The sequence below is a fragment of the Rattus norvegicus genome, chromosome 6, assembly GCF_021556685.1.
Source record: "Rattus norvegicus strain SHRSP/BbbUtx chromosome 6, alternate assembly SHRSP_T2T, whole genome shotgun sequence".
In the NCBI taxonomy this organism is placed as follows: Eukaryota; Metazoa; Chordata; class Mammalia; order Rodentia; family Muridae; genus Rattus; species Rattus norvegicus.
Window position 1 is genome coordinate 122848909 of NC_141539.1, and position 13532 is coordinate 122862440.

General features: G+C 38.4%; 1 long non-coding RNA gene across 2 annotated transcripts in view; it reads right to left on the reverse strand.

Annotated features, from left to right (window-relative positions):
* Positions 1–13532, reverse strand: part of LOC102550062 (uncharacterized) — a 67628-nt gene that overhangs the window by 10865 nt on the left and 43231 nt on the right. For both annotated transcript variants that reach the window (XR_015623501.1, XR_015623500.1), the window contains exons 3-6: positions 11994–12301; positions 10536–10572; positions 9555–9676; positions 2277–2487 (exon numbers count right to left, since the gene is read on the reverse strand). This is a non-coding gene — a long non-coding RNA (uncharacterized LOC102550062). The remainder of the gene's footprint in view (positions 1–2276; positions 2488–9554; positions 9677–10535; positions 10573–11993; positions 12302–13532) is intronic.

Here is a 13532-nt window from a genome sequence, read left to right on the forward strand (position 1 = left end):
CATATACCCAAAAGATGCCCCAACACATAAAAAAGACACGTGCTCCACTATGTTCATTGCAGCCTAATTTATAATAGCCAGAAGCTGGAAAGAACCCAGATGCCCTTCAACAGAGGAATGGATACAGAAAATGTGGTACATCTACACAATGGAATATTACTCAGCTATCAAAAACAACGAGTTTATGAAATTCGTAGGCAAATGGTTGGAACTGGAAAACATCATCCTGAGTGAGCTAACCCAATCACAGAAAGACATACATGGTATGCACTCATTGATAAGTGGCTATTAGCCCAAATGCTTGAATTACCTTAGATGCCTAGAACAAATGAAACTCAAGACGGATGATCAAAATGTGAATGCTTCACTCCTTCTTTAAAAGGGGAACAAGAATACCCTTGGCAGGGAAGGGAGAGGCAAAGATTAAAACAGAGACAGAAGGAACACCCATTCAGAGCCTGCCCCACATGTGGCCCATACATATACAGCCACCCAATTAGACAAGATGGATGAAGCAAAGAAGTGCAGACCAACAGGAGCCGGATGTAGATCGCTCCTGAGAGACACAGCCAGAATACAGCAAATACAGAGGCGAATGCCAGCAGCAAACCACTGAACTGAGAATAGGACCCCCGTTGAAGGAATCAGAGAAAGAACTGAAAGATCTTGAAGGGGCTCGAGACCCCATATGTACAACAATGCTAAGCAACCAGAGCTTCCAGGGACTAAGCCACTACCTAAAGACTATACACGGACTGACCCTGGACTCTGACCTCATAGGTAGCAATGAATATCCTAGTAAGAGCACCAGTGGAAGGAGAAGCCCTGGGTCCTGCTAAGACTGAACCCCCAGTGAACTAGACTGGTGGGGGGAGGGCGGCAATGGGGGGAGGGTCGGGAGGGGAACACCCATAAGGAAGGGGAGGGGGGAGGGGGATGTTTGCCCGGATACCGGGAAAGGGAATAACACTCGAAATGTATATAAGAAATACTCAAGTTAATAAAAAAAAAATTCAAAAAAAAGAATGCTACCTTCACTTTATGAATAATTCATCTGTGCAATTGATCCTTATTCACTCAGAACTCATAGAAAGTTATCAATTTTTAAATACACATATCTATGCCTGAATCTCAGTTTTGCGCTGTGAGCTCAGTGACTAGGCAAATTGTTTAATCTTTCAGAGACTCTCTGTCTCTAGTTAAAGATGAATTTAATAATGTTTGTCTTACATACTCATAGCCAAGAGTCTAGATAAATATACATATATATACATATATATACATATATATAAATCTATGAAGGCTAAATATTGGGTACATCATGGTTTACTCTTTTTTCAGACTTGAATAAAATAAAGAACTCAACTAAATCATAGTACTTTCATTTCTAGTAGTGTATTTTCCGAAAAATATGATGGCAAATACATAAATAACCCAGGAAACTAAATACATGCAAAATAAACAAGTAATAACTAACATTTTGATTTAAAATACGATTATGAAGATATAAATCAACTTGGTGATTAAATAAATGAATAAAACAGACAAATAAATATGTAAATATGCAGAGAAAGATTGGAGGACCATCTAAGAGTATTCCATAAATGTAAGTAGGCAGAAATGAACAAAAAGCATAAGCACTGTCTTTTTTAAATATTTATTTATTTTATGAATACAAGTGTCTATCTGCATGTATGCCCACATGCCAGAAATTTGCTGACATCAGAGTGCCACCATGTAGTTGCTGTAAATTTAACCCAAGATCTCTGGAAGAGCAGACAGAGCTCTTAACCACTGAGCCACCTCCCCAGACTCTATATGCATATCCTAAAGATGTTAGGAGTTCAGTGCATTTTATGTGCCCAATCCACTGACAAATGTGGTGATGTACAGCCCTTCCTTTGAACTTTCTACCTTTCCTTTCCCCATGGGTATACTACGACTTCATCAACTCCATTTCAAAGATGGGAAAACTTCTTTGAGGAGTGATATTACTTAATTAGTTCCACAGGTAGTGAACTTCAGATTAAAAAGCCCAGTTACAGTGAAGTTCATGATATTGAGCATTCCTAGTCTCATAAAAATAGAGAAGATGTACACACACACACACACACACACACACACACACACACACACACTGGTCACTATTAAATTCTTCATAAAAATACATGAATATTTTTTCCTCTGTCTGTTATACCCAAGATATTCATGAAAATATGCAGGATATTATAGCAGCTCAATAAAAAATTGTGGAGTGAATGGATAAATAAACTCACCTCAGAATTACAAGTCTAGCACTAGAGTCTCTGGTCTTTAACTCAGTCAGCCTGTCTCAGGGAAATGTGCCTCCTGCCATGGTAAACACCTTCTCTTCCAGGTGTACATGAACCAAAATCCAACTTGAAGAACTTAAAGTTGGCCTTAGATAATGGTGCACATTGGTTGCAGATCAGCAGTGTCCAAGAATTATGAGACGACCAGAGAGACCTGGCAGATACAAAGCAACAACATCCAATTCAAAGAGAAATACTGCTGAAGAAGAAGCTGACAGTGGGAGACTAAAACAGAGAAGAGTTCAGTCCCCTTGTTCGGGCATGGTTCCCAGGCCCAAGGAATTAAGAGTTTGCATGAGAGACTTGCTTAAAGACACTAACTCTGACCTATGTTTCACCTTAATTCTCCATGAGTAATGGATAATTTAATATAAAAGATTCTTCTCATTTCCTGTATGGCTTTAATTTATCAGGAACACCCATCTACCATCATCCAGGCATAAACAACCACACTGTCCAGATCAACACTTCATACTCTGACTCTCCTTCAGTGTGGACATGTTGGGAAACTCAAGTTCTCTGTTTCCATACCAAAGTTTGTGCAAGAAAGCATATGGTATCATAGGTCTCTATATTAATGGTGCGAATTAATTAACTATACTGTGAAATTCTGATGAGTTGAAAACCCCACTGAAGAATGGAACTTAACAAAAGGAACTATAAATCCACGCAATTAGCAGCAATTATTCCTAATGATTTAGTGAATTTTTTGCCACACTACATACATATTCGTGATATTTTCAAGACCCATTAATAATCTGCTGTGTGGAAAAAATGTCTACTCATGCAGAAATCTGAATACAAATTGCTCACAGATCCATCCTTGGGAGCTTTTCATGTTCATAATGTTTCGTCAGAAAATATTAGACCTTACAGCAGTGGATCTCAACCTGTGAGTCATGACCTCTACGGGAGCCACATATCAGATATCCTGCGTGTCAAACATTTACATTGCAATTCATGACAGTAAAACCTGCAGCTATAAAGTAGCAATGAAGCGATTTTAGGGTTCACTTTTTAACATTTCAAAATAACTCAGGCTTAGACAAGCCTTAAAGGTCCACTAGCCCAAGCTGAAAAATGATCTTTCTAAACCATTCCTACCTGCCACTGAGTGAGACTTCATAGACTTGCCCAAGGATAGCTGTTGCAATAGGAGTAGACAAAACTCATTCAATAAAAGTGAAATGTGTTGCTCAACTTATGTTACATGACTGAAGAATAAACACATTAAGATTCAACTACTCCCCATGCTACTTGGCCAGGAAAGGTAGATTGTCAGGCCTCGAATGGTATATAGATAGGGACTGTCTAAGGAGACATATACAGTATGAGACAATAATTCCAAATGGGTAAACCAATCCAGGGACAACAAAGGATGAGAAAGTCCTTAACAGAAACCTTCCATTCAGTTCTGTTTCTATTGGACTGTGTGGTTTGTATGTGTAGCCTGCCTGGAGGAGCCTGACAAGTAGATCTGCTCTCAAAGCTATTGTGTCCCCCTTTGGCTTGTCCTGACATGGTAGCACCCTGGTAACCATTAGGCATTAATTGTGTGATGGTTCATCCTGATTGTGACTTGCTGGGATTTAGAGTCACTATGGAAACAAATCTTTGGCCATGGCTGAAAGGAATGTCAGGTTCAGTAAAGTGGGAAGAACTATGGTAAATGTGAGCAGATCTATTCCATGGCCTGGGATCCACAACCAAATGAAAAGATGAGGAGATGAGCGCATGTCTTCATCAGTCTCTGCTTTCTGACTGGGGATATAGTGTGACCAGTCTCCTCCTGTCTTTGCCACCAAGATGTCCCTTAAACTATAGGCCAAAGGAAACCACCTCTTCCTTAAGTTACTTCTGTGGGATGTTTTTATCACAGCAACAAGAAGAGTAACCAATACAACAATGTGCCTCCTTTTCCCATCATTGTCTCAATCCTTAAGTCCCTGGATTTCCATTTCATCACAAATCGGTTACAATAAACTTGCCCCAGGCTCTACATGTAGTGAATTTAGTCAGTTTCAAGGAATATTAAAAATTGGTTATTTGGATCTTCTGAGAAATAGACCTTAAAATCTGAACCTCTAGGGTGATAGGATTGGGGTTTGGGGCATTTTGAAGTTAATGAGGTCTTAAGGACAGATATTGCATAAGTGCTATTTTTGTATTAAAAAGAAGTCTCAGGAAACTCTTTGACATGGTCATTATGTGAATCAACATCAAGAAGGTGTTCACAGAATCAGTAGGTACCTTCATTTTAAAGTTTTTAAACTTCATAATTACAATAAATAAATGTTTTATTGATAACAGATTTGATTTATGGTATTTTATTGCAAAAAAGGCAAATGAAGGCAAGGCATGTTTTAAACTTGGAGACATTTTCCAAAGAGAAATTTCCTTAAAGCATCTCAGGAAATATGCTATTAAGCTAGTTGGATAACTTAGATTCCCTCCATCTAGACCACAAGAAAAGATCACCAATAAAGACTATATAGAAAAAATGGCTACTGAGTCAACCAAAGTATAGGAAGAAGTCTTTCCTAATTTCCCTCTCCATGTGAAAGTCAGAGATATTAAAATCCATATAAAGACAAAGTATATTGTTAATAAATTATGTTGATTTTCCAAAATATAATTTGGGAAAGATTGGTCCTAGTAACTTGCCTGTTCACTTGTTCCTTGTTCAGAAGAGCCAAAACAGGGGCTCAAGCTTACAATGTTATTGAGATCATCAGAATAAAACCTCTATGTCCTAAGAAGATAAGGCTTCTAGATCCAGTCTCTAAAGATGAACTTTCCTACATGTTAGCTTTGCCCCACAATTACCTGGCAACAGCCAGGTATGCCTGACTCTCTATAAAATGAACTGTTTGTCCCCTCTTTATTCTCTTATCCTCCTATTCTCTTTCTCTCTGTCCCTTTTTTCCCTCTCTTCCCATCCCCTTTCCCTGTCTCTCTCCATATGTTCCTGGCTGATCTTTATCCCCCACTCTCTATCTCTGTCTCTCCCCATGTCTGCCTGTGTGTGTGTATGTTCCCTTGCCAACTATCCTTCACATGCCTTAAATAAACTCTATTCATGCTAAAAGCATCCTATGACTGGTACCTGAGGGGAAGGGATGACTCAGGATGGGCCCCCAGGGGCACTCCCTGTCACCTCACCATACTGTGCAATCATATCCAATCATATCCTGGCCTTTTTTCTTTTTCATAAAACACACCGCTAATTGACACAAATCTCAAGAAATTTCCTTAGCTACACATGGATCTGGATATCATGACTCTGTTAGTGACAAGTTATTTGAAATTAGGAAAGGCATTTAATTTCCTGGCTTCATTTATACCACAGAAAGCTGTTTTCTTCATTAGATCCCTTTGTGAATATACATTTTTAGAACTGCTAATACTTGCATAGGAATATGCATAAGAAATCTCATTCAAAATTATAACAAGTTAAAGAGAGGCTCGTTCTGGTTCCTTAGAACCCATCAATCATTGCGCACCTGAGTATTTGAGAATATTCAAATGGATAGAAAAGACCAGAAGGTTGAGGACATTACGTATCCAAAGTGATATAACATGCACCATCTTTAAACTAGCTTCAACCTCTTAGTGGGCAAGATTTTAGGGAGGAAGATGAGAGTTGTAGCACTGAATGCATACAATACAGACACTACACAAAAACATCCTTGTGGTGATGGACTTCTGGTGTCCAAGATCACATCCTCGGGGCTTTACATAGTGTTTCATTCAATTCTAACAGTTGATATTATTCTCTGTTCTCAATAGAGTCATACTTTGTTATCAAGAAAGCTACAAGTCAAATTAGATAAAGCCATGAAATAGTGCCATATGTTTAAATATCTGGTGAATATTTGTTTATTTGTTTTTATTTTTCCACCTTACGCCTATACCTATCATGATTTCTACGGTAACGAAATAAATTATTTTTTCTTCATTACACAGATGCGAGAAAGACAATTCCTAACCCAGGATGTCAGAAGTAAAGGTAGGGGATGGGAAGTTGATCAAACATAGCATCAGCAGTTTTCTGAAGTATTTGAGCCCCAACTGTCTGGTGCTAAAGTGAATGCAATGCAGGAAGACATTGGAGGCCATGTTTGAAAGAAAAGATGTGTTTTCTGACATCCATTTTCTTTCCTTTTTAGGGAAGCACTGAATGTTTTCCTTTGCTTGGTCTGATTTGACAGTTCTCTTAATTTTCAAGGACTATCATCAAATCACCTGATCTTTGAGCTAAAGTTAAGTTATTACTTATAACCAAGAACCTAATTAAAATGTCTTTCTGGGGGTTCCACAATTAATAACCATTGCTGCTCTCATTTTGTTTCCTAGTATCTAGGGTTCAGTTCCCTGGTACTCACATTAGGCAGCTTCCAACCACTTGTAACTCCAGTACTCCAGTTCCAGGTATCTACACACACACACACACACACACACACACACACACACACACACACACACCTCAAAAAAGCTAACATTTAAAAGTGATGCTTATTATAAAGCAAGTTAGACTAAGATTCTCAATAACACATCAATGAGCAAGCTATAGACTGCTAATTATACACACTTCATCTATGAAACAAAAATTGTTAATTTTTCTCTGTTACTGGGTAGATTGCTTCAAAAAGAGACCATAAGATTGCAGATGCATTCTTTACCATATGATCTCCTTAGAGAGCTAGGGCACAATGTGACAGCTGACTGTAGAGGAAATTTCAGAGAGTAATAGATTAGAGTTACCTTGTTTCTGATATTTCTGGATCTAGCAATTGTTCCAGCAAGAGCAGCAAATGCTGATATATATTTCAGAGTCAGCAGACAAAATATCCAATTACATTTGAATTTCAGATAAATAACCAAAATTTTACTCACAGTATGCCCCAGATTTTAGAGGGAGAACACTGATGTTAAAACATTCTTACTATTGATCTGAAATAAAATTGAAATGGGCATCCTGTACCCTTATTTTCTACATTTGCCTTTTTAATTTGAGATTATTAATTTGAGAGTTCAAAAGAACTAGAGCTAAATTAGTGAAAATTAACATGCATTATTGCTTAGGGTAGATAAAAAGACATGAAAGAATTATTATGTTTACAAGATCCCTGAGCAATCACAGAGTTCCTTCTTTGATTAAAATAGAAAAAGTTGTAGTACCATCAGCTGTGAATCTCAGTCCAGTCATTTGTGTGGATTACAGACAGACACAGGGGAGAACACCACGATCGAAGAGATAATGAAATGACATGGCTTAGAGATAAGAAACAACTGAGTCAAAAAACAAGTAAGTAAGTGAGTTTATATTCATAAATATTGTTAAAAATTGCTATTTTATGTTTATATTTCTATTTAAGAGGATAGGGCAAACTGGCCAGCGTTAAATAGCTATCAACAGGAATTGTTGGGAGTGTGCAAAACTCTATCTTAATGTCAACTGTACAGAGAACAATTAAGAAAACGTAATTATTCTTGACTTATTACCAGATTGATAAATACCAAACAAAATACTCTACTGATTGATAGATGAATACCCAGTTTTCATTGAAAATCATTACCATAAATAAGGGGTGATGGATTTTTACCCCCAAATTTAAAAAACTAATAATTAACATCATTCCCAAAAACACGTGCATCTCTTAAGGAAGGCCTAACATTAAAATACAGGAGTGCCCACTTTATTCCTATGTCTCCCTGTACCCCACAATACAGTCCCTTAAATGCTACCAGTTTTAAGTAAAAACCCAAGCCAAAAGTCTACCCAAAAAAACACCCTTTACATTAAGATAAAATAATAGGCTCAAACTGGTATTTTCACTCTTGATTCTAGAGAGGCAGTGCTTTGTTTTGTTTTATTATGTGGAAAGCATGTGATATTTGCAATGAAAAGTGAAAGAGAAGAGCCTTTGATCAATAAGTGAGGTTTGAGAAAGGGCCTGACATCTAAACCCAGCACTTCTGACAGTCAGGTTCAAAGGAGATTCTAACATTGGACTAAGCTCACAGGTGGGAGCAATGGCATTTGCTTGATCTGCATTGATCATTCGAGGGTTATTTTTTTTCTTCTGACTCTGATGCTTAGTGTGTGACCTCGGACTAGTCACTTAACCTGTGGGGCTATTGGTCCTTTCATCAAGTTAAAGGGAACTCCATACCTTTTCTCCTGGGCCCTTTTCCATGATGAAAAGAAATGCCCGGCTGCTGGGATTTTGGCAGAACCTAATTTGTTCCTCAGAAAAAACCTGTCTTTATTATGGAAAAATTATAAAATTCAAAGGAGAAAAGAATTTGGCTATAAGCCTACCCACATAGTAACTTTCCCAAAATGTTACTTGAAAGAGACAGCTTTCTGAGACATAAAGCAGGCAGGCACCGAAGAGCTGACCATGGGCACTGAAGCCAATACGGGAGTCCTTATCTTATCTTTAGCCCAGGCTTCTTTTAAAAGAGTGACATGCAAAGACTTATGAGTTCCATCAGGTTCCTTCCCTTCAAATGAAGAGATTATTATGGTGTCTTAAGCATCCAGGGTCTCAGCATGTGCTTTATTTGGAAAAAAACTGTCATGATAGAATGATGTGAGAGAAAATGGTGCCATTTTATGGATTCAATCTACATGCCTATTATGGTTACAAAAAGAGGGGAAATTTAAAAATTTAGATATAAGGATAGTTACACATGGGAGGCATAAAATGTAAAACACAGTGGGAGAAGGCAAACATCTTGATGGAGTGGTGAATGCACAAGCCAAGGAAAAGAAAAGAGTGCCAACAAACACCAGAAGCTGGAATCAGAGAATAGGCTTGAAAAATTGTCAGGAAAAGCATGGATCTCCTACTGCCTTGACTCCAGACTTCCAACTTTCATGAACGTCTGAAAATAAATTTCTCTCATTTTAACCCACATATTTGCTTTCCTTCGTGCTAGCAGTCCTCAGAAAAGATCACAGCAAGAGTGTCCTGGTTTTCTAAATATATCTAATCTTGCATGAACTTAAAGTGAGCCATTTCCACTGTCTCTTGTTCAGTGTGGACATGCATGCACGCAAGCACATGTGCTTATTCACATACATGTGCAGTCACAATGATTCTTTATTGCCTGCTGTCACACACACACACCCTCACATACACACCCTCTCATGCACATATGCTCATATACACTCAGCTCCTGATTTATTGTATTTCATGTTAAGGGACTTACTTCTTACAGGCTTTTTATATTACTTTTCTTGTTGTCGTTGTTGGTGGCGGTGCTGGTTGTGGTAGTGGTGGTGGTGGTGTTGCTACAAAATAAATGACAGCTGTAGGGTTCACTTAGGAGTCCTAGAATGGAGCCCATAAAAATTCAACTTAAGGAAATTGAACAACCACAATATATCATACTATGAAAATGAAAAGCACACTATTGGTCACAAGGTTGTCTATTTATGCAAATTTCAATGCAGAAATATATAGGTGGTATCAAAATCAAAGGGGAACAAATGCACCCATATCTGTGTGCTTCCTAATAGATACCGCTGGACCTACATAATATAGGAACTTTTGCCTAGGGAATGGTACTGCCCACAATGTGCTAGGTATTTCTACATTGATTAATAATGATGACTATTCCCCATAAACATGCCCCCAGACCAACTAGATCTAGACAATCCTTCAACTGAGGCTCCCTTCTCATGAATCTAGTCTGTGACAAATTGACTTTAAAATGTAACTAACAATAGGTACATTATATCTTAAATAATACTTCTCTAAATTTGCCCATTCTCCTTGGAATAGGGTGAAGAAGACTGAATGCCTCAACATTCTATGGGGTCTGCTTTGTATATGGTTTGTTCTTCAAGAACACCACACATATTGGAAGTTTAGTCCTCAGTATGAAACATTAAGATATGGTGAAATCTTTACAAGCTAAGGCCTAATGAAAGTAAGGTTGATCACTGGGGATTTGCCCTTGGAATGGAATGTTGATCTCCATGAATAAATTTGTTCTTGTGAGAAAAACTACTGTTAATGAACAAGCCTGGCCCCTGAAACTCTCTAGCTTCCTGGATTATTACATAATTTCTTCTGCAGTTCCTTCTGTAATTGTGATCTTGTCTACCATAAAACATCATTAGAGATTAACAAAAAAGCTATAAACAAGGGGTTGAGGGGAGGATAGTTCAGTCAGTAAAATGCTTACCTCACAAGCAGGGGATTGTGTTCAATTTTCAGTACCTCTGTAAAAAATAAATAAATAAATAAAAACCAGCACATTATTGCAATCTCATTGCTAAAGAGGCTGAGGCATAGATTGCTTGAGTTTACATTTACAAGCCATCTAGACTAGCCCAATCAGCGAAGTCTAGGCCAATATTTCTAGTTGAATGGCTCCTGAAGAATGTCATCTGGGGTTGCCTTCTGTACTTCATACATACCACACCATATACATGCACATGTATGTATAAACATATACCCACACGAATAAAAACATACACACACATCATCTTCTATAAAAGCTGTGACCGAAATAAGATCTCTATATAGTAATTATCATTGTATATTTTGTTATAGCATCAGAAAATGGACTAACTTCAGGCAAGGTCAAGTCGGATCAGAATTGTCACAGTCCTTTTAAGCAATCACCAACTCTTGGCATAGGTGTCTCATCCCCAGGAAAAGAGAAAAAAATGTTCTTTTTTTTTTTAAACCATGAATGGAATAGTATTGTCCCTTCCCAGGATCACGCAAAGATTCATGAAAAAGAATATTTGTTGCACAAGTATGAGAGCCCAAGTTTAATACCAAGAACTCCTGTGAAAAGTTGGGCAGGTTTGCATGAACCTGTAACAGTCAGGGATTTATGGAAAGGAGAAGATGGTGGAATCAATAGGACTAGATGGCCTTTAGTCTGACACCAGGGTCAGTAAAGGTCTCTCACTCAAATGAATGAGGCAGACAATGATAGAAGAAATGACCACATATCTTGTCTTTCTCTGGTTTCTGCATATGAGTGTGTGCTCTCACATACATGTACATAAACACACGTCTGTACCTATATATGCATATATATGCACAAAAGTAAAAGAAACATAGAGAGAAGTAAAGAATGAAAGAAAGGGTAAAAGAAAGAAACAGAAAGGAAGGAAAAAAGGAAAGGAAACGAAAAGGAGGAAGGAACGAAGGAAAGCAAGAAAGCAAGTAGGTTAGTTCCTTTTCCTTGGGAGTTGTATCTGGCTTTCATACTGTCAATCATATCTGATGTGATTCCTACTTAAACCAAATTCTGACTAAAATACGAACAATACTAGAATTGAGGACAGGGGAGTGGCTATTGACACTGTAATCTGTGCAGTTACACAGTCTGGCAAAGTATCTTCCTCTAAATGATGTCTTGGATGATGAACTACCCTGGTAATAACTCCCCAAAGCTTTCCCCTGTGCCAAATCTAGTACCCAAGGAGGCAATCATCTCAGCTCCCCCTCTGATAACATTTATTTTATTTCCTTTATTTGCATAGGCTTGGATTTGGCTCATTACGCACAGTCTTGGTTTGTATTTTCATTAATGTTTAAGCTCCCTCAAATCCGTTTTGGAAAGAGCTAAGAGCTGAAGCTTAAACAAACAATAGGAAATGCTCAGACTTCAAAGAAGCATTACCTTAAAGAAACTAGCTGGGTTTTGGAATGTTGAGCTTCTTTCTGCCTGGGCCTAATTAGCTTTATGATATGGCAAACCCATGAAACTCCAATGTGTTCAGGAAAGTCCTGTGGCTAGCATTTTGAAGGACTCTCATGTCAGCCTGGAACTTCATGTGCAGAGAACATTGCTTTCTCTTCCTGTTGAACTCTGCCTGAGGAATGATAGCCTTTTCCCTTTTCTTTGCCTTCCCTTGGAGTTTTGGCAAAAATCATGGGCCACGTCTTTCTCTTGCTCAACTGCAGGACTCCCAGGCTATTGACTCTAACCTGTAAATAAAGCAAAAGAAAAGCATTCAAAATATCAGAGAATGTGAGTTCTGACTGTGATTCTTTTCCCTGGGAGTTCCTCTGTAGACCCTGAACAGAAAAACACTTTCTAATTCACAAAACACGGGCAATAGGGTTCTCCATGTCCTCCCCTGGCCAGCAGTAGCCCAGCTTCACAGGAGCCTAACTTAGGATATCTGGAAGGAAATGGCTTGCAATGTAGAAAAGAGCCAGCCAGAGAAGACGGATAACTCTTCATATGCCCAATTACAACTCCATTTCCCCCACCCCTTGCTCATAGAGATTTCAAGCATTTCAAGGTTTACTGTTGTTGCTGACCCTGTGAGCCCGATAGTTCAGGTTGAACAGCAAGTTATAGCTCATGAGCCATGTCCAACTCAGCAAGTTTTGGTGATCATGGACTTGTATTTATTTGTTAAGTATTATCTATTCTGCTTTCTTATAATCCTGACAACACTGAGTAGTTGATATAGAGACTAATATGCAGCAAAGACCAAGTAAAATAGGTAATAGTTGACTTGTATAAAAAGTGTCCACATGCCCTTTTTCCCAAGGCTCAGAAACATTATAAAAGAAACAACATGCAGATTATAGGAGCCAGAAGTCAAAGAGGACTTGGGCAAAACTTTTGTCTTCCGGAGATAACAGGAAGCACTGATGATCTAACAGGATCTGTGGCTGTCTGCATAAGTTCTACACAAGACCAAGCCAATCACCATTGCAGAATGGAGTGTAGAGGGACTCATTAGCCCCCACTCCAAGTGGAGAGATTGTAAGAAGTTGATGGCTGCTAAGAAAGGGGCTGTTAGATTTCTTTAAGGTATGGCTTCTAATAGAGGGAGCCACGTCCCAGTAAATGGCCCCATGTAGATGTGGGCAGCACCAACTGGACTAGGAGAGGGAGAAAAATAAAAAAGAGGACATGAAGGATGGAGAAGAGGTGAAAATTAAGGTGGAGGGAGGTAGATCTAGGAGGACTTAGAGACACAGGAAGAATGAATATGATCATGATACACCGCCCGAAGGCATGAAATTTAAAAGACAAATTTCAGTGACCATATTGAAAAGGAAATGTGAGAAAAACAACTCATAGAGGGGTGGGGCACAACAGGGGTGAGAGCAAGATAAGAAAGGGGAAATCAAGAATGATCAGGTTGCATCATGTACATGTATGTAGCTGTTAAAGAACAAATGTAATCGGCGTTTACAA